Source organism: Corvus brachyrhynchos, unplaced genomic scaffold, assembly GCF_000691975.1.
Source record: "Corvus brachyrhynchos isolate BGI_N302 unplaced genomic scaffold, ASM69197v1 scaffold6, whole genome shotgun sequence".
Lineage (NCBI taxonomy): Eukaryota > Metazoa > Chordata > Aves > Passeriformes > Corvidae > Corvus > Corvus brachyrhynchos.
In genome coordinates, this window is record NW_008238632.1 from 4,066,414 (window position 1) to 4,091,191 (window position 24,778).

At 41.4% G+C, this 24,778-nt stretch overlaps 1 long non-coding RNA gene across 2 annotated transcripts in view; it reads right to left on the bottom strand.

Annotated features, from left to right (window-relative positions):
• Window positions 1-16,367, bottom strand: part of LOC108447390 — a 20,625-nt gene extending 4,258 nt beyond the window's left edge. Inside the window, exons 1-5 of one of the 2 annotated variants that reach the window (XR_001862936.1) lie at window positions 15,780-16,367; window positions 14,149-14,256; window positions 7,656-7,738; window positions 3,315-3,724; window positions 557-684 (exon numbers count right to left, since the gene is read on the bottom strand). This is a non-coding gene — a long non-coding RNA (uncharacterized LOC108447390). Of the gene's footprint in view, window positions 1-556; window positions 685-3,314; window positions 3,725-7,655; window positions 7,739-14,148; window positions 14,260-15,779 lie in introns of both variants that reach the window. The other variant, XR_001862935.1, reaches the window with a different exon arrangement.
• Window positions 16,368-24,778: the final 8,411 nt, after the last annotated feature.

The window sequence follows — 24,778 nt, forward strand, 5'->3', positions numbered from 1 at the left end:
ATTCCTGCTTGCAGGTTTAGGAAATTTAATATAGTGCGTAAAATATTGTTCGATAGTTATGTAATGTTCACAGCTCCTAAGGGAAAGGCTAGAATATCACGCAGAAGGAAAAGTTCTTGTACACATTAAATAAGCCAATATTCAGATTCTGTCAATATAAATGAATTAGTGTCTGTTTCTTATTCTGTTGTAGGAAAGAAAAATTATGCACACAGCCTCTCCTCTGTCATTTCTAGCCCCCGCTTTTCAGCCAGTCAGCAAACCAGTACCATACGCAGTGACCTGGACTAATTATTTATTTATGGCAGTTTGTTAATGTATTAAGCAGCCAGAATGTTTAAATGGCAAGGTTGCTTCTTTTCACAACGTATTTACCATCTGAATTAACTGGATTGTAAAGGGAAAAGATAGGAAAAAAAAAAAAGTAAGCTTACATAATTTCCCCATAACACTCTGATTCTGAAAAGGCATTTAAGCGTCTAACTCCCAGTGAAGGAAGTGTCTTCCACTATCTACAGATACAGACCAAAGTTTTGGTGCCAGAATCCACACATACCTTTTTGTTCCCTCAGAATAGCTTGCTTTTTAATGTTTTAGTCAATAGCAACAGAGCAGAAGAATTCTGAAGAGCAGTTTGGATGAATCAAAGAGGGATGTTGGTTAAAATACGCTCAGCAGTTCCTGCTGGAGAAAAGCAAGAATTAATAGATTCAAACATTATGTCTTAAAAAATGCTTTCCATATATGATCAAATGTTTTCCTAAGCTCCAGTTTGTTTCCCATTTCTCACTTCAGCATGGACATGGGATCACTGACTGCTGTCAGGAGGAAGACCTAGAGCTCAGTTTGCTGTTATCGCAGCTATGGCTTCAAGCATATGATTGAGGGCGTGCTAAGCCAGGAAACAAGAAGCCCGAAGGTCTGGCTGCACCCTCTAAACCCGTGGCTCTCCACACAAAAGGGAGGGGAGCGTGAGCTCCTCACCCAAAGGAGCTTATCCTGAGCTGAGCTGTCGGGGTGCGCAGGTGGAGGCAAAGAAGGAAGGAGGAAACTCTTCGTGTGGGTTCCACGAGCACCTTTACTGCAGTGAAAATTCTGGGGATGAAGAGCAGGTTTATCAGAGGGTCCAGGGATTTTATACTCAGGGAAAGTAGGGCGGAGTTGAGGTGAACAGCCAATAAGAAAAAGCAAAGGGGGTGGGAACGGCAACAGAGCGACCAATGGGAGTAACATGTAGGAGGGGTTAACAACAGGAGGCCAATGGGATGTCGAGTAGGGGAGATCTTTCTAGAACTGATACATATTTAACTAAGGAAAATTAATATTCACAAACTTACACATAAAACAGGGAGGGAAGAACAAGAACCAGCCAGCGTAGAATAGGTAAATCACTAAACCGAGGGGTGATGGGACCAGTGAGGCAGTCTCTAAATAGTGGTGCCTGACCATCAAAGGGTGGATTCTGGTGTTCCCTCCGGGGTCAGGATGGCTGTAGCCACTTGCAGTGCCACATAGGTTCAGCATGAAAGGGGGTGTAACTGCTCAGAAATGGTGGCTGACTTGCAGAGTAAGTCACCAAGGTTCAGCTGGGTTCTGGTAGCTAGGAAATCAGAGAAGTCACCCTGGAAAGAGCAGTAGCCTGTGTCTTTATTTTCCTAGTCATGTTAGATGTTTTCCATCTATCCAGGCACCACAGTGGTGCTAGATTTCTTAGCATCTCACTAAATGAATCCTAGAATCATCAGGGTTGGAAGAGAACTTTAAAATCAAGTCCAAACATCCACCCAGCGCTGCCGCTGTAGTCCCTAAACCACTAAACCATATCACCCAGTGCCAGATGCAGACACATCTTGAACACTTCCAGGGATGGTGTCTCTACCACCTCCCTGAGCAACCTGTTCCAGTGCTTGACCACCTCAACAGTGAATAAAATTTTCCTAATATCTAATTTGAATCTCCTCTGTCTCAGTTTAAGGCCATTTTCTCCAGTCCTCTCACTGCAGGCACAGCAGGAGAGACCAGCCCCCACCTGGCTAAAACCTCTTTTCAGGGAGTCGTAGAGTGATGAGATCACTCATCACCCCAAGCCTCCTCTTCTAGAGATTAAACAAGCCCAACTCCCTCGGACACGTTTTCTAGTCCTTTCACACAGATGCACATCCAGTCCAGCCCAGCCTGAAGACCACTGACCAGGACAGTAGGCTAGCTGGTGGGACTGGGATCATCCAGGGCTCAAACTGCACGGATTTCATCTGTGAGAAATACACTGAATTTACAAAGAGTGGTTCTCCAGATCAAAATAATGAGTTCTTAGGCAGGAGTAAAGACTGCAATTTTCAGTGATCAAACCAAGTGAAAAAATAAGAGAATCATAGAAAGTAGAGATGTCTGGGTCACTTAGTTCATCCCATTGACACCCCAGGACATCCGGGACAGAACTGTTGATGTCAATCTCACAATATATTGGAATTAACTCAATACAGGGCAGGCAGATAAGCAGAGAACCAGACTTGGAAGAGTTAAACCTCAGGAACAGCCAGGCACTCAGAAGATTTGCTGTAGGTGGAATTTCATTACACTGAGAAACTCATGGCTAGAATAAGCTGCCAAAGGAAACAACAGAAGCTACTACCTTACTTTAAAGACTTAAGAAAATATTTAAAAGAAATAAATATTTGGTAGTACATCTGCCATCTCAAAGGATACCTATCCTACTTTCATCCCTGCAGCATTCTATGTTCCAGCTGCACTATATTTTCCTCATCGCACAACTAATTTTCTTTTTTTTTTTTAAGGCTTAAAAGCAGCATCTGCTACATTTTAAGCTAGTTCTCTCTGCTCACCCAAGCTACTGTCATCCCTATCTCAGCAGAATGAATATAAAAGCAGCTTTATTCTGCCTTTTGGCCTCTCCTCAGCTTGAGGACAAAGAAAATGGCTGTGTCACTCCTCAAGTTATATCCCAGCCAGCTCAGAGCTTCTCTACTCACTGCCAGGAAGCTATGGAATATAGGGCACCCCAACATCTGCTCCAGGTTGGATAATACTCGAACACTTAGCCATTTCTTTCTGCTTGCAATTTGACCTGTAACACTGGAGTCTGGCTTATTAGTTCTGCTGATAGGCAGCACATAAGGCACTTCATGGGACCTTGAGGGAAGACTCTCTAAATCTCTAATCTCAGTTGCAACAGCAAAATGAGAGTTAAAAAAAAAAAAGTTCTGAATTTGGAAGTTATGATTAATTTCTGAGTGGGGAAGGAGAATTATATATGTATTAGTTTCACCATGTGAGGAACATATTTTTGCCATTACCTAAGTAATGAAGCTCCAAGGACAAGGAAAAGGAACTTAGAAGCCCTATTTTTCCCATTTTAATCCAACTGCAGCGGGGGTCGGTGCCTCCTATGTTAGCTTGTTATAATGACGAGTTACAAAGAGGTTCTTCTGCTTGTCAGCTTTCTGACAACTCTTGAATGTGGTAAAGGTGGGCTAGGAGATGATTAGTCACCACCTGCCTCTAACAAACAAGTTCTCTTGAGTAACTCATGTGAAATGTTTAACTGTGAATAAACTCATTTAAAGCAACAGCTCTTTCAATGATCATCTGATGGCCATCAGGCCCTGTTCCTCTTCCCAGGAGGTGTCTTGAGCACTGTCCAACACTGCAGCTCCACAGCCACAGCTCCAGTCCTGAGTTCCTCTGGGTGTCCACGGGGAGAAAGCTGGGGAAGAAGCACATAGAGCAGTTTATGCTTCATGTGTAAAAAGCATTTTGCATTTTGCTCCGTGTCTCACTAGGCATATTTAGACAATACAAGAGCATTAGGTGTAAGGTCCTACACACCGTTCCTTGGCCCGCAGCTGCTTCCCCTGCAAGGGCAGCGTGTGCACCCTGACAGCAATGCGACAGCCACAGCTGGGACACTGCCTGTGTCTATCAGTTGGTACATCTTGCTCTTTTAATGGTGCAAGAAGCTTCAAATGCCCTCTCAGCATGTTTTGCCATGATACGTGCCAGATACATTTCACATATACATACTCTGAATAGGAACAACAAACATAATAATATGTATTGTTCTATTACTCACTGATTCCATTTTACTCACCCTTTCTTCTATCATTTTAATTGAGTTCCCAACCTTGTGCTTTGAATCCGCTACACTTCTTACCTTCTTTCTCCCATCTCCTTTATTTAGGGTCTTCAGCCCCACTGCATGTGGCACGTATATTCTCCCCAAACCCTAACATTAAAGTCATAGTGCACCTGCTCATGTACCCTCTCTTTCACTCACACACAAAACTGTGGAAAGACATAACAAAAAGAAATCTTATGTCTGAAGAAGTCAATGCATGTCTTTAGACTTCACACTGTTTTGGCAGAAAATGGTTTCCTAATTTGTTACAATACTTGTCTAATAGTAGCACACAGTCCAAAAGCCAACCCACACAAATCACCACAGTCTGAGCTGTTGGTACCTGAACTAATCCTTTAGCATTTTGTGCCTTGGGCTGTATTCAAAACAAGTTTGGCATCATCCTTTTGTCATTTAATTTGGAGTGTCTCATTCCTTTTCTCTGCTGGACTTCTAAAACACTTCATAAATACCAAGGGAAAGTTGGCAACATTCATTCAAAAGGCCTGCTTGGAAGGGAGAGTGGAAGATGATAATTGATACCTATGTAAGATGATGTAAAAAAGGCTTGAAGAACAAACATGATGATAAGCAGAGGAGTAAATGGACCTAGATGAGGATGCTGAGCAGAAAATCATCTTAGAGGTGCTCATTTCACAGTTCCCAAGGATCACATGGTTCCATTTAGATAAAAAGGCGAGGTGATTTTAAAAGGACAAGCAAGTACAAAACATGATCATGGCACCAATGCCAATTTCTTTTGAAGCATAAAATTCCACAGCTGCTGTTCTAAGTTTTCACACCTGCTCCAGGCTGGGAGAGTGTTCTCAGATCATAAAGGCAAGTGAAACAGCTAAAGAAGAGTAAGTTACATCCTTTGGCAAAGACTACAGGTGCAGGGTGGGTGGAAGCGGGGGCAAGGAGCAAAAAGTGCCATACAAATTTCATGATCAAGCCTGGGGAGATGCCTGTTCCTCTGCCAGACCAGTTCCTGGAACACTTCCCTATGAAACACAGTTTGCCATCCATTTTCTGAGGAGCACACTTCTTTGATTCCTACCAAAGTGTATGCTAAAACCTTGATGATATAATTGTGCCTTTGTGTAAATTGTTATCTCTCCATATAAAAAATATTTTCAGTATTTTCTGTATTCAGTTCTACTGTGGAGTGAGGTTCCCAGACTTTGCTGTCAATGTTTTAATTCTGCAGGATGATTTATTTGTGAATAATCCATGTTGCATCTGTTTTATGACATGTGGGGGCAGTTATTCATTTAAAAGTCTTTGGTTCCAGTTTTTCTCCCAGATAAGCAGACACAGATGCCATTGAACTGTAAGAGCACAGGAAAATCAAATGATCCTTACACCTAGTCCCCTGTAATCCATCCCCCATTATCCAATACAGGACAGTCAAATAAGTGCTGAGTCTGCTCTGAGATTATTGCATTCTTGTTCTAATAGGCAGAATAGCCCAAGTAGCTTTTTCCTGAGACTGGACTTTATATTGTCTCAAACAAACAAAACAAAAACCAACAACAACAACAACAACAAAATCCATTCTGTTCATAGGAAGTGGATCAAAGAGATAAAGAAATCTTCTTTGCATTGAGTAGAGAAGAAAACTTCATTGCACTGATTAAAACCCTTTAATCTGCTGATTATTTGAAAGATTCACAGATATGCTAGATAACATCCAGGGTCATAGTAAGGGTCTACAGAAACATCTCTGAAAAGATGCATTAAACAAAAAAATGAGGAACTTCCAGTGCAGGTGAGGGGGGAATAATTTTTGCTTCTGAAAGCATGAATAGCTTGCAGAGTGGATGAAAAGGGCAAAGACAGGAAAGAAGAAGTAAATCAAGAAAATCTCATCTACTCTGAATCCACAAATACTGTGCAGTTTATGGATATGTGATGATTGCTACAGAACTTAAAATTATATTCCCTTACCAATGATGCTTTCAACTGTAAAGCCCTCACCTTAGTCCTGGTGTCAGTCCTGTCTCTTTATGACAGAAGGCAAAGAATTTGTTCAGCACAAATATAAACCATCACATTTTCCTTTTCCACCAATACTTTCAAGGAAAAGAAGATAACCCAACAATCTGGATAAAGTCTTTGCTCTCCTCTGTCACCAAAAGTGGAAACCTTATGGAGGATGTGCGGGTTCTCGACCCCCACAGGTCCTCCACCCCCACAGGTCCTCCTCGGATAGGGGAGAAAGTCCTTGCCAGGAGTAAGAGACAAACGGGGCTTTTGGATCTTCTCTGTCTTCGGATTGTTTATTTTATCTTATCAGCAATTTACATGACACCCACATAGCATGAAGCAGAGAAAGTACCAAAAGACATGATACAGGAAACTCAAGGCACTTTTAAAGGTAAATCACCCAATTGTCGCCAAGAACGTACATTATTTTTACTTTCCTACCAATGCCTAATGAACTATTCATTCACGTAGCCTGTACTGCGGCATTTCCGACCAATCATTCTGTGCTACCAACACTGCAGAAAATGGAGTAGAAGAAGAAGGAAGAGACCTGAAAAATGACAGGGATCCTCCATCTTGCCTTCATCTACTCACCATACTGATAAACCTAACGCTCTAAATTTTTCACCCTGTAACAAACTATATATTATACTACTACCTAACTCACACCCTTACAATTCTAATTCATCCCAAAGCCTTGGCAGCCCTCTCCAAGGACGAAGGTTAAAAATAGTGTTTCCCTGGGGGGATGAGCCCCTCAGGACAGGCAGAGAAACATTCTCTGTACTTTGGGTTCCAACAGAAGACATAACAACTCTTCAGGAAAGTTTGAGAAAGAAATAAAATTTAGAATTTGGGAAGAGAAATGCCATCAGTCCAAATGTCCTCCCCTTCCTCCTTCTTCCCCACACTTTATATACTGAACATGATGTCATATAGTATGGCGTGTTCCTTTGGTCAGTTGGGGTCAGATATCCCAGCTGTGTCTGCTTTCAACTTCCCATGCACCTCCAGCTTCCTCACCAGTGTGGCAGTACTAAAAAAAGAAAAGGCCTTGGAGCTTTTGAAGCCCTGCTCTGCAGTAACAAAAACATCCCTGTATTATCAACCCTGTGTTCAGCACAAATCCAAAACACAGCCCCCTACCTGCCACTGGGAAGAAAATTTACTCTACCCCAGCCAAAATCAGCACAGTATTCCATACATAAATTGAACTAGCTGAAGAGTAAGAAAAGAGTTGCTTTTATTGAAGGTAAAGGAAGGAAAACGTCTTGCTCTAAGGTAATTATACAGTATAGATTTGAAGTAATTTTCTGATGACCTAAAGTAATTTTGATTTTTCTGACCTAAATTCATACATCTCATCTGATTAACTGAAACCAATACTACCTCAAACAGAGCCAAAATCTACTATTATTGCTGTTGTTAATTGCCAACTGTTTGTTTAAAAAAGTATGAAATATATTTTCTCCCTTTCTTTACAATTAGAATATCCAAGGGGATTTCTTGCTTCCATTAGAAATTTAATTACCTTCAAATGCTTTTCGTGTCTTAAAAAGTATTGCTGGAATGTAAGAGTAGTCACTAGGTGAGTCCAGGTGTCACAGCTGGTATCTGTGAGGAAAACCCAAAGCCACAGACTTCAGCTATTTTCACATCAGGCCATATTAAAGGACAGATCAGAACTCTAATTTAAACTAAAAGCTAAAGTTCAATGAATGTAACTGCCTCTACAGTCTTACATGCAGGCTTGTGTTGCCATACTTAAAAAAGAAATATAAACAACAATAAGTATACTAGAATTCAAATGTCTCTTTTGTCTTCATGCTGCATGCTGAATGCAGTACACAAAGGTAATGAATCCTTGATGCTGAGTGTTTTCCCAGCATACTCTTGTGGTTTAGGAATGGTACTCCCCAGTTTAGGGTTCCCACAGAGATGCTCCAAACCATGTGCCGCTCACTCGCACCCCCCTCTGCCCTCACCCTCCCCCTGAGGTAGGATGGAAAGAGGAACTGGAGTCACAAAAGGTAAGGATCACAGGTTGCAAAAAGAACAATTTGCTGGAAAGAGCAATGAGATTAAAAAACCCAACAGTAACAGCAAAAATACTAATAAAAGAATGTACAAGAAAGGACCGATTCACACACAAGTTCTCACCCCTGACAATACCTGACCGCTCTCATCACCATCCTCTGTGACCAGGAAGGAACCCCTTCTCCCAGGAACAGACTTCCTTTCTTCCATCCCCCAAAAATGAAGTGAGGGGGTATAGAATAACCTCTGAGTTCTGGCCATGACCCCTCCTGGCTAGTGCAAAACTAACCATGTCCTGGTTGGGACCAGGACACATGCCTGCATTAAAAGTGTGCTATTCACCTCAGCACTTCTGAAAATTGCCAGAAAAGTGCCCAAAGGTGACAAACACGTAAATGAGTTCATTTTATTTCTTTTCCCAGAAAATCCCTGTGAAGTTGATTCAAAGTGATGTTCTCCTCCACAGGGCCAGCTTGCACAATGAAGTGATCCAAATTATGTGCGGTGGAATTCCTAAAGTTTACACATTTCAAAAAAAAGTTACTTTCCGTCTTTTCTGCAGGTATGTGCAGGATGGTGAGGGAAAGATTTCATGTGCTAGGAGTAAGTAGCTCTGAGGTACAAGCTGATGTGTCTCTGCTGTGGTAAGACATTTCCATGGTATCTCTTTCACTAAAGAAAAAGGAAGATAGATTATTTTTCCTTAAAAATCAAAGTGTCCAATTCAAGCCGGGTAAGTAGTGATGGACCAAGTGACAAGTTCTAGGTGACTTTAAAATAAGTTCAATTCATTCTTGTGGACACAGCCAATGCAACTCTAGCAAGAGAGGCATTGTCAGATCAAAAGCCAATTTAATGACCCACAAGGGAAACTCTTTTAGAGGTGAGTTGCTGGCTGGAGGGAACTGGGGAAAGGGGATTAGCACAGACATCTGTTCTTCCTTCTTCCTTGCTATAACTGTTTTGTGGATCAGTGGAAAACCTGTTTCCAGTTCTGTCAGTTTGTAATTTTTCAACCTAAGGAAACAGATCATTTGAAGAAACGTCATTGCATCACAGGAGCCCAGGACTCATTCTGTTCTGCTAGCTCTCTCCAATGCCAAGATTAACACCTGCGGTAGGAAAAGTAACATAACCACTAACGCTGTGTGTTGGCATTCTCACCAGACCAGAACAGGCTTTCACTTGGTATAGCCAAGTGCTCTTTCTTTCCCCTCATCTCCTTCCCCCCAGGAAGGAGAGATTTTTGAAGATTCAGAGATAGATAAAGACCTTCAGCTAAGTGCAAACTGGTGCAGCTTCTCCGACTACATAAGAAGCTGGTGCCAGGAGCAAAGAATTGTTTTATGTAGGGAAGCAGGACAATATCAATGTAATCCTCACACTGTATTCCACTGAAGCTGGCATGAGCAGCCACTGCTGAGTGACTGCTGTTTATATGTCCCACTTCCAGCTGGTTTTATGAGCATATGTTATATCTACAGGAGATATGTGTAGGGAGCGGAAACAAAGATACTATGAAGGAATCTGTCTTCATCGATTGGAGAAATGCTTAAAAAAAGGACTTTTTACACATGAAATCAGAGCTGTGCCAGTGCTGAAGAATGAGTTTTACAGGCAAATTTGAAGAGCAAGGGGACACCACTAGCTGTGAAACCAGAGCAGTTCTGCTCAGGGTGATATAGCGAAACAGGGATATCCCAGCTCTGGTCTGTCAGGAGCGTAGGTCCTTCCACGGAAATGTCCTCCCCATCACTTCACTGAAGGCAGAAAGGACCTGGAAGCATGCAGGAGACCTTGAAAGTGCAGAGTCTGCCAGGGGGGAGAGCAGTCTCACCCTGCAGCTTGCTGTGGGAGTGTGCTGCCCCCAGAGCCCATGCGAGCACCAGAGCTCAGACAGTGGCTCTAAGCAACCTCCCCGCAGTGCTGCAGATGAGCCTGGAACAAAAAGAAGTTTCACAGTCTCTGGGATTGTGAGCAGCCAGCAAAGAGGAAGGTATTCTGCCTCTTTCCAATGTCAAAGCTTGTCTGCAGAAAAATCTTAGTCAGACCAACCCTCACAAATCATAACAATCTTTTTTTTTTTTTTTCCCCAAGCATTTTGTTAACGTTGCTATTAACAAGATCATTCAAGATTTCAAAATGTTTCATGGAGAAAAAGAACCCTTACGTTTTCAGTTATTTGTCATCTGGCAACCAGTTACTCTTTACAAAGAGCCTTTGATTTATATTGCAACATCATGAAGCAGTTGATGGAAAATAAGTGACTCACTCAGGATAGTTCATTTTAGATACAAGAGATCCTGCATACCTTGATAAACCCACATCAGCAGTTTCCATATTTCTTTGGTTCTTACTCCCATAAATCAGCTTCACAGGGACACAGAGATAAAGCTTGAAGCAGAAAATTGTATTTATGTTGCATTCAAACAGTGGAAGACCACCACTGTGAAGCTTTACTAAAATAAGGGCTAAATCCTGCTATCTGATATCCAGCAGAATTTAGGAAGGAGCTTAGCTGAACTTACTGACCCAATGAGCAGCTTTAACATTTTTGAGCGGGCACATAAAGCGCATTTTCACCTCTTCTTATCCTCCCTGCCCCCACTAGTGCAAATGCTTTCAAATCTTTTCTCACACTGAGCTAATTCAAGATTTTGAGGAGAGCTAGTGAAATTATTCATTGGGCAAAAACTCAAATGTAAATGCCTTAGTTTAGGACAGATTTACAAATGCAGCCAGGCAACAGCATCCAAATTCCCAAATCAGTGCAGGAAAAGAGTGCAAGGCAAGGAAAAGAAGCAGTTTCTTCTTTCCGACCTTGTTTTCCACTTGGGTAAAAAAAAAAATCAATGCTTCTAAAAGACACAGAACTCCCACTCTCTAGTCAAACAATTAACATAACAACAGTTCTGACATATGTAGAGAAAACTTGCCAGATTTATCTTCTATACCTTACTAGTAACTGCTTCCAGCTATGTAGCATGGCTGCAGTATCTGGTAAGTTAAGTCAAAAGTAACTCTCAATTCAGCAAAAAATATTCTCTATTTAAAATGGCTTGTTACAGAATCCTCTTGCAGGAAGATTCACATGTCATTTAGTATCAACTCAGATAACTGAAAACCCTGATCCAGGACTTGAAATCCTATAGTCAGGCCCTTTCAGTCTGAAATACATTCCCATATTCAGCATATTTTCCTTCTTCATAGGAACAACTGTAGTATTTCTGCCTACACCTACAATTAACTGAAATAAAGTTCAACATGGAAAACTCACCTAGGGGGGAACTATGTGTTTAAAATATTTAACTTATGTCATTGCCAAATTTATATTCTCTAGTATAATTATATAGTCACAGGGGATAAGACTTTTAAGCTACTTTTAGGTATTTACAGATCAAAAGATATGTTGGTAAACATCATTTGGCATCCAAATGCCTCTGAAACTGAATTCTGGAATCTACTTTTCTGTGAGCATGGAGGTGATGCTTTTGCATAGGAGGTGGAGTAAGTGTTATCCAAGATCTTGATTTTCTAGTGCACATGACTGACTTTTTCCAATGAAATCCATCTGAGCCAGAGATTTGCAGTGGCAAAAACCACCTATCAGCCTCTGATACATCAGCATTAGACTGCAGCTCAGAAGAGCTTAACTCTGAAAGACTATACATCTGTTAAACATCTTGGCATTTCTGAAAAGCTGGCTGAGATTGCATTCCTTGAATCAGTTTCTAGGGACTTGTCTTGAAGCTCATTTAACCCAATCTCGGCAGTGCTCAGAATACAGCAAATCTTAGTAAGATATGCTCAGATATTCAGGAACCTGATGGCAAGATGTGGGCCAAAAAAAATAACTGAACCTGCATTTCTCAGTAATTGCTAGGAGGGAAAATGAAATACATTTGAACTCTAGTGTTCATGTGCTTCCATTTTGTTGCTTTTTCACATAAAACTTGCATGCAAAAGTGTCATTCCCTAGTGCTTCAGGATATGAATCACCTGCTGATAGACTTGGAAAGTTTCTCTAACAGTTATATGTAAATAATCTCTGTCAGGTTCCTTGTGCTGTAATTTGAATGGTCTTGTTAAAAACAGGTGAAGGGAAAACTTCCTGCTGGCAGGACTGGTGCTGGTGCAAGTGTATATCGGTAGGTGATGGATCAGCAGCTAGATATTGGCTGGTGATTGATCTTTGCAGACCCCTTGTAGATCCACTTGTGCTGGTAGGACTCTATTCAATGCATTGCTCATCAAATCTTTAAGCACAAACTTGTGGTTTATTCTCCTTGAGAGAGAAAATAAAAGTTCCCCAGTAGATGGATACAGGGCTTGTTCAGTTTCACATCTCACATCTTGCTGCTCAGCTGGTAACCGTCTGACCCAGCAATGCCCTTCTTTGCACCCTCTTCCACAGTCTGATGGAAAACCAGTTTTGCTCAGTCTTTGTGAAGCTGTCTATATTGAAACCTTACTCCATTCCAAGTATTCTTCTGGTGCTTATTTAAAGCAATAACTGGAAAAAGCTTTCTGGATGAAAAATATGGGAAACTCAATAGGTTATGACTGTCAGCCTTTTCAATTTTCCTGGTATAAAATACTCTGTTGTTCATTTCTCCAGAACAGAACTTGAGTTGAAAGCCCTTGAACAAGCAACTTGCAGAAAACAGGTGGAATTGTTGTCCTGTAACCTAAGCAGGACTTCCCTGTCAGGGTAGCTGGAAAATTACCTTTTATCTCAGCTTCCATAAAGCCACCAGTCAACAAGTCCTTCTTTTCACTCTGTATTGGAGATTTTTAGCCTGATTTTTAGTACTGTGCCTTTAAAATTCAGGGCAGAAAATTATAGCGCGTTAACTAAGGGGAATTTACACTACAATAAAGACTCTGTACTTCCCGATGTCACCGCTCTCAGACCTGTCCTAGGAAGAATTAAATACCACCTAATCACATATCTTCAGTCTGTTGAAAAGGCCAAGAACCACAGAGGTATGTGTCAAGGAAACTGCACTAACACCATAAAGGGAGGTACTTAGGTTCAGTCAGTAGGAAGCACCAGGCAAGCCTGCTGGTGGAGTTTAGAATATCTGAATATGGCCTAGGCTAGAAGGTGCCTAATTGACCTTCAAAGGGAGTAAACAAGGGTAGGTCTCCCTTGTCTAGGTCTGACTCTGATTCACAAATCAGCTTGCTCATTTGAATTTTGTGATAGAAACAGGCCCTCAGCCTTTGAGAGCTGGGACTAGTGAAAGCTCTGTTACCCACATAGTCACTCTCAACACCTGTCTGCCACATCTGCTCTGGAACTGTGCAGAAGAGGCAGCAAGCAGGCTGTTAGGTCTGTCCCCAGTGGAGCTACTGCTGGTGCACTGCACATGCTTTTCAGAGGCAACAAAAACATGGATAGGTTGAAGAGGTGTTAAAGATACTCTTAAACACAAATGTATAAACCAAAATTGGAAGACTCATAGGTGTTTCAAACTAAGTATTTCAAAGCTTTGGAGAAGGCCATCCACTAAGCATCTCCTGTGCACAAAAGGGTAATTTTGGTTGAATCCTTTGCATAGAACTAACATCTTAAGCCTATCACTTACAACTCCTAGTGGTGTGCTGGTTGACGCTTGCCTTGTCCGTACCTCCTTCGCAGAACCAGACACCTGCCTCGCAGTTAATGGTCTTGCCTGGTTGGAGGGAGAGCATGCTGTGCAATAACACCTGTACTACACAGTGACTGCCTTGCCATGCAGGGACACTGGATTAGCAACTGGGGAGCTGAACTAATAAACTGTGGCTAATGTTCCCCCATAGGCCCACTAATTTGAGTTAAAATTACCACTTTGCTCTCATTAAGGGGCTTGTGTGCAGGAGGGATTTGCGATGGTATCAACACACAGGTTATAAACAGCAAGAAACTCTCTGACAGTTATTATGACCTTTGAAGCTCTGAGATAAAAAATCTATTAATAAATTAAATAAGCCTATAAAATTACCTGAAGTGAAAGAGATGATGGGGTACACTTTTCTGTGTCACTCAGAATCAAGGAGAACAAAGGAGAAAATGTCTTCATGCTCTTGTTAGACCTCTCCAGATAAGCTCTCTGCTTGGGAAAGAAAGGGAACTTTGTAACCTCTGTCAGAGAAGCACCAGCCCATCTGTACCACCCTTTCTGTCCCAAACACTGCAGAACCATGGTGACAGGCTCCACCTCCTTCTTACATGCCTCAGACATGAGAAGCCTGAAGATGAGAGCCACAGGATTACCCTTTTGGTCTTTTCCTGCCCTAGAAACTCCACACTCATACACAAGCACAAAGAGGCTTTTTCAAAAGCCTGTTTCAAGGCTTTTGAATTGATGCCAACTGAGTCCACAACAGAAGCAAGCAGGATACCTGTGGAGGTCAGCCCCACTCCCCCTCTGACAGCACAATGCTGCACTAGCACAGCAGCTTCTAACCAACCTGGCAGTGACCTTTGGGCCAGGATCAGGATGCAAAGAGTGCAAAAGGTTCAAAGGATGCAAAGGGTGCAAAGGATGCAGGATCAAGCCCACTGTTTAGGCCACTTTTGGAAGAACTTTACCAGAAATGTTCCTAAATATTCCTGGTTTTTTCTTCAGATACTGTATCTTGCTACACCTGGAATTGATACTGCATCTGTTTGCAATTAGAAGATACTGAGCAAAACTACAGTTTTTATAGAATTAGGCCATGTAGGGAAGGTGTTTATGATCTTGAGTGAGGCATATGTTGTTTCTAGGTTGTGATTAAAGCACAGAACTGTTTAAGAACAGGAGAAAGGCCAGCTATCTTGGTATGTCTATCCTTCTTTTGCTAAATTTCTCTTTCTCTTTCTTGCTTTTCACCATAACCCTCACCTCATATTTTGTTCATAAATAAACCAAGGTGATTCTTAAGATATTTGTGCTCTGTGCTTCAATTTCCTTTCTTGGCAATTTATTCCAAATGACAATTGAAATTTTTGAAGTTTCTCAGCTTTTTGAGACAGTTTATAAAATTCAGATGTGGCCACAGTAGTAGAAGTCTCATCTGAAAAGGGAAAGCAGGATTTGACAGAACCCCAAATTATGATTTTTAATTTGAGCTCTTTCCCTTTTGTTCTCCAATATATGAAACTTCTTCAATAGCTATTGTCTAGGATGGGCCTATGGCTTTTTCTAAAGCCTCCTGACTGGTCAGATGGAAAAATAACAATTTGGTAATGAGACCAAGTGGTCTCCATGTGGAGACCAAGCTCACATTTTTCATTGCAGACAGTCTTGGGATACTGTTCATGCCTCCCAGAGTAAAATGTAGGTGCTACTACCACTTTCTCATGAAACTGTTGTCAAATCAATGTTATTTAGTGGCAGCTTCCTCTAAAGGGAATGTAAGATTAGGATTTGAAGATCTTTTAACTTTCCATTCCTCCAGGTCTAATCTCTTAAAGTTGACTCTTGGGTTCTCAATACAGCTAATCCAAGTATTTTCAGTGATATTTTTATTTCCAGAATTGACATTCTTCCAAACACAGAATATTTTGTGAATCAGAAAGATTTCCTAGAGCCTATCACAGAAGAATGCAGAATAGCTGAAAGTGTAATTTATAAGGTCTTCACCTTACCAGGAGATGTACCAGCTGTTGTTTTCCCACGTCAGGTTAATGCCAGATTCATCTTTTTGCTGTTTTCTCTCTCCTGATTCTTCTCTGAGCAATTCGTTATTCCTAAAAAAACTCTGAAATTCCAATTTTCATTCCACCACATGTGGACCAAAATCAAATTTCAAAACCTCAGAAGTACTCACCAAAAGAAAATGCTGTTTTCTGGCTGGGGTAATCAACACTTAACTACAAATAAGCTTAGCACAATAACCCAGTAGGAAAGAAGGGGAACGCTCACATTGAGCGTAAATGATCTGATCCTTGCAAAACAGTCCCAAATGTATTTTCAAATATATTCCTTCGTCATTGCTCAGGATGCTGCCTAATGAGTTGACAGTAAGCCAGTGACAGTCTAGCACAGCAAAAGTTTAGTGCTTCCTTTTTTGTAGATTCGACTATTCCCTATTGTTTTGAAACTGTTAGCAGTGCTGCTGCTTTGCCTTTGCCATCAAACAAGCCCTTCTCCAGCAGTGACTCATTCAGGTTCTGGCACTGCGTAAGATAAAGGAGAAGTGTTAATAGGAAACGCTTGGTGACATAGATAGGAGGAGAAGGGGAGGAAATATGCAAAGCAGAGTTCTGGCTCTGTCATGTTTTCTCTAATTTGCAGAGTTTTCCACTCTTTTTGGAAACTGCATGCTGGGGGTCACCACACTGCATTCCCTGGATATGCAGAATGCTGAAATCCCAAGGAGCATAAGTTAGTGAACACCACATGATTCCATGCTGTTCCTATTAAAAACATCATTTATTTCCATGGTCTGTGTTACTTTTGTTCTCCACAATGCATGTTGGGTTACTTCGCTGTCTCCTGAAGCTTCCCAGCTATAGAACACTGTGGCTGCTAAGTAACACTGCTCTTCCAGGGATCTATCAGTTAGTAGGCTGTGATTGGGATGGGCAAGAACAAGAACATTACTCTTCAAATGAGACATGACCATAGCACGCCATAGCATCTACACTTTGCATATATCTTCTCACACAAGAGGCAAGAGGTAACTCCTACTGCCTTCATCTGTGCCAGTATTTCACTCCAAAAATGTTATTTCTTTAGAACTTCATGGAGTAACTGTCCTCTGCAATTTCAGAGCCTTCAGCAAGATAAAGGGGTATGACTAGGAACACAAACTGACTTTGGGTGTTTACCTTCTTTTCTTCTCCTCTCATTTTCACTATGTCATTTTAGAATTTAGCCCATAATCTTCTGTTCCCATTTAAATTTCATGCAGGACTAACAGTTCTGTGTTACAGAGATACCTCTAATCTGCACATTGAAGGAGTTCCCAAAATGCTAGTAGGGCAGAATTCTTCAGGTAACATGGACACAGTTCTCCTTCTTGATGGAGTGCCGACATTTTAATGGAGTTCTGTAGCTAATGGAGTACTATAACCCTGACATTGCCAATATAAAGTTGATGCAAGAGGAGAGTCAGGGTCTATTTTTTATTAGCTCTTAAAAGTAAAACAGTAAAAGAGAAGAGGTGAAGAGTTGATCTCCTTCTGAGAGGAAACTAAGTTCAGTTTATTTGCAATGTATTTCTTGACTATATGTCACCTTGAACTCCTATGAAAAGCATGCTTTTCTGTACTGTTGTAGCTTTTCTCATTTCGGCTTTACGGTCTCTTGGGACACCCACTAAAAGCATGCCAAAGGGGTGGTAGAAGGGTGGGGACTTAAATATTTTAAATCTATTAAATAAAATAACACTTTTGAAATACCCAAAAACATATGAAAATGTGTTTCCCCTCATGTGGGAATTCAGCTGTTCCCAGGAACAGTCTGGGTGTCAGGAGACCAGAGTAGCATATGAGGAATGTATTAAACAAATGATGGAAGAAGGATTGAATAGCTTGGGGAGCTGGAAAAATAATACATAACTTTTCATCTTGAGTCTACCCTGGACTGACAGAGCAAATGAAAATCATTACACTCTGAAGACGGTTTGGTGGTCCATGTGGAATCACTTGGTGGTTTCTCTGGAGTTACTAATAGACAGCTTTCTACATCACAGAAACTTCCATACATTTATCACCCTTTTCAGCAGTCCTAGTGGAAGCCAAGAATAAGGGTTTAAGAGAGAAAAACATTTAAGCATATGCTTAAAATTAGGCACCTGCTCAAGTACTTTTCTGGATGAGAACCTTAAAAACTGCACTGCTAATATATGTGGTAAAAATATGAAGAGCAGAAAGGAAAAGGGGCTGCTCATATGGTACCTGTTCTGGAAAAGATTTTATTTTCATTAAATAGCTTTTAGCAACACCACATTGTACTTTAAAAAAAGGAAAAAAGAAAAATACTCAAGGCTATATTTCAAAGGCCATCTCTAATGGACAATCAGAAAGGAGCAAGTGTATCAGTATTCTGTGCTCTCTCACCAGAGGCTGAGAATGTTAAGTCCTCTCACGTGCTCGCATTTCAATGTGGAATTAATTAACAGATGCCATCATATTTTCCATTTCTCTGCACTAGAAAATGTTAGAAATACTGAAGCAACTTCCGGGTAAGTCAGTAGAAGTACCCAGCAAAGTGCAATACCAAAAATCTCACTGGAGTCCTACCAATCTACACAGTTGTGTTAGTACAGTTTAGGCACATCCATGTTGCTTCCGGGTTTGAAGCCAGCTGATGGATCCCAGATTAGTGTGGCATTGCATGGGACCAACAGCCTTCCTCAGCTCTCAGGGCAGGCAGTGAAGCATAGGAGGTGACTGTGCAGGGCCTCCCCGTAAGTGACAGAAGCAGAGTCTCATTTTACAGACACACCTTTTTCCATTTGTTTATCACATAAATGTAAGGGAGGCTGAATGCACCAATCCATTCTTAACACGTTGATCGGACCTGCTTCCAGTGCAGAATTTACTCTAATACCAAGCTGAGAAAAAAATCCTAACAATAAATCAAAATGAAAAGTTTTGTCCTTCTTATCTTGTGCAAAGACTACACTTGATTACACTCCTGAAATAAAACTGAAGAAAAAGAATTAATTGGCTCATGATTATTTTTGACTGCACTGAAGCTGCATCAGGAATATTTGAAAAATATAAAAACTGTTTTGTAGTAATATGGTTTTAATTTTGCAATTAGATGCAAACTTCGTACTAGCAATGTTCATTGTGCCAGACCATTTGCCTGCCTGAACTCTCTTCTTGCTACAAATTAACTAGAAACTGAGGAGGTCTTTTGCTTCCACATGACCAGCAAGTTCATACACTACACTACACAGGTAAATACACTTGTGATAAGACAACTTTGGATCACCTTTCCTTTCTTTACCTGACAAAAGGATTTAAAAATCACAGCAGCTACCACATTTTATCATCGTGAAATGCATGGAAATACTGAAGCATGTCTTGATCGACTTTTTATCTGTGCCAGCTGCTAGAGATTTCAATAAGAAAAAAATATCTCCTACAATTTAAAAATTATTTAAGAATGGTAAAAATTGGTAAGATAAAGCAAGAGAGCACATTTAACTTTATTCAATAATGTGCTATTTCTATATTATATCTTTCTAAAATTAATCTATACTCAAATATTTTCTGAAATTTATAGACTCATGGATTCATTACATGGCAGATTAAGGAACTGATGACAAATTCTTTGGCCATAAAATGTGATTTTTACTTAAAAATACATCATGACAAAGCAGAAAAAAAATACACAAATTTGTTTCCATATATCATGGCTCACCTTCTTGAGTTCACTTTTCAGCCTACCTAGAAAAGTTATTCTACACCATTTTGGCAAAATTCTCAAAAAATTCACGAAAGAAGCTGAAAGCATGCTCTTGCATCTTCTCTCAAAGAACAGGTCTGAGAAGTATTTGCAGACAGTGGTGGAGTCAACACACCTCTTGGGTCTCATTCCAGCTCTGGAGGCTAGACCACACTTGGGCACGTGCATGGTTTTCTGTCTCTGTTCCATCCCAGTACAAAGCCCTTCAACTTTTTCCTCCTGCTCTGTTTCCTGACCCCTTTCCTGACCAGTGCCATGATCCACTTGCCAGGTTTCTAGACCCTGTCCTCTTCCCAAACCTGAGACAAGCCCAACCCCAGAATAAGACTTTCTCTCTGGTCCCCATCTAATCTCAGCCTCTCCACACCCTCTCTTCCTGGCTTCATCTCCCAGTTTCTTTGCCAAGTCCACATGTCCCATCCCCACCCCTCCATCCCCAATGACATTCCTCAGTCCTTAGGTCAGCTTCCCACTTCCCCTGATTCCAACTACTCATTTCATTACTCTGTGTCCTTATCTGCTCCCTTCCTCTCAACTTAAATCACACGGCTCCCTCCTGTCCTACTGCCCAGACTGACCACAGCAGGGGAATACAGGGGCAAAGGGCCAATGCTCAGGGTAATTCAGTGCAGCCTCCTTGGCAGGGAGCCGTGGGAAGCCGCCTTCCAGAGGAAAGCCCAGTTTCTTTGCTCAGCTGCAGGCGAGGCCTTTCCCGGCTGCACTGTGCAGCCATGATGTGAGCAGCCACAGGCACGGAGAGGCTCACACCTGCTTCCTGCAGCTGCGCTTTTCAAAGCGCTTGCTTGAATTGTGGAGGTCTGTAATGATCAGCCGTACAGAATATTTCTTCCCCCAAACCTGTAACTTCTTTGGTTTTCAAGGGCAATGCCATTTTTTCACTTGGCATTGGGAATGAGCACATTGTGAGAGGTTATGCACTGCTGACATGAGAGTCATGTAACAGGAGGTGATGCTACTGCTAACCCATGGCTGTTCCAGGTTGGCTGGTTATACTCTCTGCTTTAAAAATGTTTCCTAAGTCTAGGGGAACTCTATCAACCTGTCTCCTGCTACATGGTTCCATGTGTCCAAGTGTTCACATAGGTACACAGCCCCAGTCCTTGTCATTCTGCAATCAAGGAGATACTTAGAATGAAAATTGTGAGACCATCATCATCATTTTCCACAAACACTGCAACAGAGGCATTATAGATTCAATTATAAAGCCTGAAACAAACCAAACAAAGCTTAGCCATTGCAGAATATTGTGGAGGGGCAAGCTGAAAATGGGAAGTTGCAAATTTAGTGTAGCATTAGAAAAAGTGTAAGAAATCTAAAAAACACCTTCATTATCAACCCTCAATTCTCTTGATTCACTGAAATTACTGCCCATTTATGCATGGCAGGAACAATGGAGCAGGCAACTGTGCTACCGACCTAGCAAGAGACCCACAAATTTGCAGCACTGCCCTCTGTGCTACAGGTCCTCTATGCATGTGATCAACAGGTCTTCCATCTCCAAGGGTTAATAGATATCATAAACCATGCTGATAATACACTCTTTATTTTAGGATTTTGTTCAGTACAGGGAGGTATATATCCCAACTTCTACCTTCTCCGTTCTCCCTCTGTTTGATGTTAATCTTTGCTGACCTGAACCCGCAGACCTTTCTCAAAGTGGACTAGAGTTCTCAGGAGGAAGATATTGAAACAATAGGGAAAAGATTTTTGTTTACAGGCAGATGTTTAGAGCACTTTAACTGATAGTCATACCAGTTAGCCTACCCTTTCTTTCCTTGCTCCAGGTTTTGCCTAAGGGAACAAAGAGGCAGGGCAAGACCCAGGTGCATCAGTTGTGAATACCTTCCACCAATCTGACATTTTCCTCAAGGACAGCAGTCCTAGTACGGATTAGTAGCTTCTGCAGGGAGCTAATGAGGAAGCTGAGAACCTGGTCTCCACAGCCCCATACCCCTTCCCCACCTCCCCGAGCAAACCAAAGCCCTCTTCAACCCCAGAGTTTCAGCAGCAAAAAGACACATTCTGAGAAAGAGAAATGCAGCCCTGGCTTCAGAGAAATACAGGATGGTAATTACAGGCCATTCAGGAAAGGATTAAACACCAAATACAAGAGTGCCCCTACTTTCAGCCAGGACACTTGTGATTTTATCACATTCTTTTCTGAAAGCTGACAGGCTGCATGCCAAGCACTTTTTGATTTGATTTTATTTTTGTTTTACTTTCTCACACACAGAAACTGTCCTCAAAACCTCTTACTTTTAAGCTAAGTGCCAAAAAATGCTCGAGTGCCAGCCAATGACTCATCTTTTAAAAGCCTGGCTTTTGGAAGGTGGTTTTCATTTCAGGAACTTAGGATTGCTTCCTGGATACTAAACATTGTGGGATCAATAATTAGACTAGAAAAATGTTGAAAAAGAAGGATTTTAAATATTTAAACATCACTCATCTTTGGGGGTTCTGTTAACTAGAGATACGTGGGAGTTCCAAGCGAAGGAGAAACCAGGAAGGTCAAGAGTTTGGCTGATGACTCAAAATGGCCAACATCCACCTCTTTTTTTTAATACTGAAATGTATTTTAAATCGTTTTAATCTTTTTTTAATAATGGAACCAGACACATACATCACATTGCTTTGGAAAGCATAGAAACACTATCCTTTTTTTTTTTTCACATGGGTGCAAATGGAAAGCATATGATGACATTCCATCTATTCCTCCCCTGTGCTGTGTTTCACCCATTTCTCAACACACAAGGTAGACATGCAGCCCTTATTAGTGCTGTAGTTACGTGTCATCATTTTGCCATCATGCAAGCCAAACTTCTGAAGTGCTCTTTTGCTTCTAGGGATTTCCTTGTTTACACAACACATAAAACCTTGCTTGCACCACAGTAAAGGCATGTGGGAACACAGAAGCCTGTACACAGGTGAGGGCATCTAGCAGGAGTCAGGGTGGAGGAAGGGCACAGATCTTGCCTTAAGCCTGGCTCGTTCCTGTTTGGAGGCAATAGTGTTTATCAACTCCAGCAAGATAGTGACTGGATGATTCAAACAGCTATTTGCCTAGAGGGAATAAACAAAGTGATAAAAGAAAAATTAGAAAGCTGAGAAAAAAAATGAGATATTTATTATGTCCAAAACTAAGCATGAACTACCTCTTCCTATGCTTGATGCAGGCTCCAGCACAGTTATTCAGGGTAACTGTCTTTTTTTTAATTCTGCTGAGATCATTTGTTCTTTATATATCAAGGCTAGCAACTATGACTCTCAAAACTTGCATATAAACACACTTCACATCTTACGGGTAGGACAATCTGCCAGTGTGCAGATGCCCTTGTCCATGGGTGTTGGGTGAAATACATATATAAGTATATATCTATAACTATCTGGTTATTCTGAGATTGGTAATGTCCTGGATTGACATTGCAGTCTGTTAAGAAGCAGTTTTGAACAAGTCTAATGAGATGGTATAGATTTTCTGGGAGCGTCAAAGGCTATCAAAATTTTCTGCCACCTAATATGCCCTTCTGAATGTTTCAAAGTAAGGTCAAGCATCCTTGGTTTAGCCTTTAGTCCACTAGTTACACCAGTAACTGGCACTAGAGAAAAGTATTTCTAACCACTCAGCTGAAGCATATATATGTTTAGAAATTAGACAGCTCACCACAACTTTGGGCCCTTTCTTAGCCATTGGCATGTTTTGGAGTACTAATGGAAACAAAACATTTTTTCTCCTTACACAAATCAGCCACAAACCAGAAATTTCTCTGTCCTCTTGAAAACAAACAAACAAACATAACAAAACAAATCAAAAAACAAAACCAACCCTCCGACTTTACCCGATATCCACTTACGGTTATAGTCACAGAACAGTTTTAGTCACAGAAATGAAGACTCAAACCACTTTACTAAGTGTCAGAATGCAAACATCCCATGCTATCTTTATCTTCCTAGCACGTTGAGAGCTGCAAGTTAGGTAACCTTACTCTGTTTCAGTTAAAACATATAAAAATACAAGCTGCACCGTTCTCTCTAAAACTTTGAGTGTGTCACAATGCAAACACAGCCAAGCAGCAAGCATCACTTGCTGCCGTGCTACTGGAAGCAGGTTTTTACCCGCATTGGTGGGGTGGTTTATACAGCGGCAGACTTCTGATCCTCACTTAATTTCCTGCTTAATCACCCTTGCTTGCAGAGCCCAGCCTGGCTGGACGAGCAGGTCGTGGAGTGGCTGCCAAGAGCAGGGAGCTGCTCAGCTTCCTACACTAGGTGGCATGGAAGGACCAAGTTTCGCCACCCCCACCACGGTCCCATGGCGAAAGACTCTGCTGTTCCGTGTCTTGCAATCTCTTTTCCTTGTGCTCTGCAGAAATATTTATTTATTAATTTAATCACCTGGAAGAATTTTATCCGGAAAAATGCTGAAGTTCTTCTTGTAGGGTTTCTCTTGTGGTTTTTCCATTCCAACAGACTGGGAGCTCTTCAATGTCCTTGGTGACTTTCCCTCTCAACTTTCCCATACGGACTTTCAGCACTTTTATACACCCTAACTCTGTACCTTACTCAGTTAAGACTCGGGTTTCCCATTAGTTCTTCTCATTTCCCCATTACTCTACATGAAGAAAAAAGCAGCACTTTGAAATTTTGCAATTCACAGGGCAGGAACTTGGCACCCTATGTCTAAAAACATATTTTTAGCTCTGCAGACCACTTTGATGTCTGAAATAATCAGGATTCTCGAAGAGGTCAGTTTGATTCTTACCTTGCTCATCTCCTGAAATGATTACTGTCAATTATTGACCCTGTAGAACAACCAAGCTGGATCCATCAGTGCTGTCACTGGGAAGGGTAGCATTGCTCAACACTGGGATTGCACTAACAGCACAGCATGTGCAGCTACAGTCCTGCTGCAGCCCTCCTAATCCTTACTCCTATCCCACCACGGATACAGATGTGCAATGAAGAACATCCCAGTCAGCTCAGGATGCCTACATGGCCCTAAATCATGGGGATGAGAACACTTAGAGCATAGTCATTAACCTGTATTATTGCCTCTCCACTGTGACCACAAAGTACCTCATTTCTACCTGGCAGTTTCCAATACTGCCTGGATGAAACACCATTCCCATTACCTCACCGTTCTCCCAGCACGTTACTTAACAGCTTTCCAGCAAATAAACCCTGCCCATGCACCCATCTCCCC